Source organism: Zingiber officinale, chromosome 8A, assembly GCF_018446385.1.
Source record: "Zingiber officinale cultivar Zhangliang chromosome 8A, Zo_v1.1, whole genome shotgun sequence".
Lineage (NCBI taxonomy): Eukaryota > Viridiplantae > Streptophyta > Magnoliopsida > Zingiberales > Zingiberaceae > Zingiber > Zingiber officinale.
Window position 1 is genome coordinate 119,420,723 of NC_056000.1, and position 3,799 is coordinate 119,424,521.

A 3,799-nucleotide genomic window follows, 5' to 3' on the forward strand; every position below is an offset into this window, starting at 1 on the left:
GAGCTGGATCGATCAGTGGATCGATCCAGGCTTTTCCCAGCGAACAGAAAACCTCTGGATCGATCAGTGGATCGATCAAGGCCTTTCCCAGCGAACAGAGAGCCTCTGGATCGATCAGTGGATTGATCCAGAGGTCCCAATCGATAAGCTGATCGATTGGGACGCTGCTGGTTCGCGCGATAAGCCCTGGATCGATCCGTGGATCGATCCAGGCGTTTTCCCAGAGCACAGAGGTGCTCTGGATCCATCTGTGGATCGATCCAAAGCCTCCCCGATCGATTGGGAGCTTTCGAATCGATCGGGATCCGACCGTTGCGTCGTATTTGAGCTGCAGGCGTGCGATGGCTGCGAAGAGAACTTCACCGATTCATCTCAGATCACTTCAGCGCTTCCACAGCTTCTCTACAAAGATCAGATCGCCAGTTCTTGAAGGTTCTTGGAGGTTTTCCAAGTCAAGAGGCGGATCTACAGCTAAAGAAGAAAGCTAGGGTTACGGTTTCTATACTCATTGTAAGCTTTTGCTTGTATTTGTGTATCCTTTCCCTTTCTTCTTGTAGTGTGAACTTGTAGGGCTTCTCCGCCTTCGATAGTTACCGAAAAGGAGTGTTTATTATTGGAGGTGTGTGTGTGTGTGTGGATCCTTGGACTAGTCACCTCTTGTGAGGTGGATACCAAGTAAAATCACAAGTGTTAGCGTTGTATGTTTTTGTTTCTTGTATTTCCACTGCACATCTTCGAAGAAACAAGCAACGCCAACCACGAAGCGCACGATGAGCTATTCACCCCCCCCCCCTCTAGCTACATTTTGGTCCTAACAAGTGGTATCAGAGCAAGGTTGCTCTTCACCGGAATCATCGCCGGAAGGGGCAAACAAAACAAGCAAAGCTAGAGGGTGAAGAAGTTGAAGCAAATTCATCAAAAGTCAAAGATTTCAAGAAGCTCAACTTCAAGATGCAATTCCAAGATAGATTTGGATTTGACACAAGGGTGGCTCCACCGTACACATCCACAAGCTTCGATTCTTGGAAATCAAGAATCGAAAATTGTCTTATGATGGAGATAGAGCAATGGTTTGCTCTAATGGAAGGCTTCAAAGCTCCAACAAACTCCAAGGGAAAGCTTCTCAAGAAAAGCAAATGGAGCTTGGCGTAAATTCAAAGGAGCGAGGCAAATGATAAAGTGACCAAGCTTTTGGTCAACTTATTGCCTAGCCACATTTTGGCTCAAATCGGAGAATTCAACGATGCCAAGGAGCTTTGGAGCAAATTGGCAACAATCCATGAAGAACCCTCCACTGTACCGAATCAAGAGGAATCCAAAGAGGGCGACTCATTGGAGAAAGATCAAGAGGAGGACTCCAAAGTTGAGAGATGCTCAACTTCCGAAGAAGAGGAAGTCCAAGAAGCTTCATCCTCAAAGGAGTGCAAACAAAAGAGCAAGGAAGGAGCATATTCCTTATTTCATGTACAAAAGGATGAAGAAGAAGGTGAAGCCTCCACCTCTAGGATTGAGGGGGAGCAATCTTCATTGACACCTGATCAAGAGCAAGAAGAATCCTCCACATCCGGATCAAGAGAAGATGAGGATGAAGAAGCTTCCACCTCCGTAAGTCAAGCAAAATCGAATGGAGGAATATCTTCGGATCAAGAGGAAGCTTCTACCTCCGGATCAAAAGGAGAAGATGCCACCCCTACAAGCAAAGATATAAACATTTCAATTAATGATAAAAATCATATCATATGCTTTGAATGTAGGGAACATGGGCATTACAAAAGTAAATGCCCTAAATTGGCCAAGAAGAAGGGCCAAGTGGCACACAAGGGCAAGGTGAAGCCCAAGGAGACCATCCCCAATACAAAGAAGAGCAAGGAGCATATTATATGCTTCTCTTGCAAACAAAAGGGGCATTACCAAAGTCAATGCCCCAAGGGGAAGAAGATGGTCAAGGCTCAAGGAGGAAGCTCAATTCAAGGGGGAGCCTCTAAGGTAAAAAGAAAGGTAACTTTCATTGAGCCTATTCGCTTGCATAATGGTAAAAAGCATGCTAATTCAAGTTTATATCATTTTAATGCTATTTACCATGAAAATAGGAGGCGTGATAAAATTAAAGAAAATCATATAGCTTATCATGCTAAGACTACCACACCTAGGATTAGGAAGATAGATAAAATTCTAGGCAATCACACTAAGGATCATAGTTATAAGCCTAGAAACAAAAATGCTCATGGGTGTAATGAAAAATCAAAATCTAAGGATTTATTGATAGAAAATCAAGTCTTGAGGTCAAGACTTGACAAACTAGAAAAGACCCTAAAAAGGATGGAAAATATCCTTAAAGGGCAAAATGAGCAAAATCTAGGTTTAGGAAAACAAGGGTCATCCAAGGACCATAGAGGTTTGGGATACAAACCTAAAATAAAAAAAGGATGTACCTACTTACCATAGGGTTCCATATAGCTATGGAACCAACCCTAAGTCTAGAAGTCAAGTCAAGGATACAAGGGAAGTCATCCCTAGAAGTATCTTTGCAACAACAAATGTGACTAAGACTTCTAAGAAGTCTAAGAAAGTCACTAACAAGGTCACAAGGGAGGCTATCCCTAGAGTTGACCTAGAAAAAGTGACCAAGGCTTCTAAGAAGCCAAACAAAGTCACTAGGAAGGTATCTAGGGAAGTTATCCCTAGTGAATACCTAGAGCATCCAAGGAGCACCAATAGGTTTTGGGTTCCTAGGAGCATTTTCTCTACCCCATAGAAGGGTTAGAGAGTGTCAACTCTAAGAAGAAGGGTAGTTAACCCAACTTTGAAGAAATTGACACTCAAGGAGCATTTTCAAGGTTATTATTAACCTTTGAAAATGAAATGAATTTATGTTTACTCTTGGGAAGAGTAAAATATGTCACAATTTGATAAATTGGATGATATTTTAAGTGACACAAATTGGGAGAATCATAGGAACTGCCAAGTTGAGATTTTGGTATGTTCTTAGGAAATTTAAGGTCAATCTAAGCCTTAATTTAAAGTGCTACCCTTGTGGAAAAATGAAATTTGCCAATATTTGAGGAATACACTTAATTTCAATTGGCAAAAATTAATCAAGAGAATTAGAAATGCCAATATAGGTTTTGGCATTTTCTTGAAGCACTTTTGGGTAATCTAGGTTTAATTTTTAAGTTAGCTAAGATTAAGGATACTTAGATAGGTAATCTAGGCAATTTTATTTATGCTAAACCTTGCCATGTTATGTTTGCCCATCACATGCCATGACACCATATTTATTTTTATATTTTTCATTCATAACTTATTATGAAAAATAAAAAAATACCATGTCATGTCATACATACATCATGTAATTATAGGAATCTTTCTTTTGAAAGCTATTTCATTTTGATGTATGCCATAACATTATCATGCATTATGTTTAATTCCTTAAAAGCAAGGACAAATGACATTTATCAACAAGTGTTTTCAACAAGTGTTGTCAACAAGTGGTATTAACAAGTAACATCCTAAGTGGATGTTCAATATCCACAAAATGCCTAGATAGATATGCATGATCCCTAGATTAGGGCAAAACCAAACTTTATATCTCACAAAGACCAATAAGATGACTTGTATGTGTTTTAGTGCACATCAGATACAAGTGAGATGTTAGGATGATGAACAAAACTCAAGATGTTGATTTAGTGCATTCTTTTGAGTTTTAAGTTCATCAAAACATATAGTTATGTGTTTTCCCATCATTGAGAAAGCTAATGTACAAGTAATGTGCATTAAGCCCAAGGAATATGGTGGGATA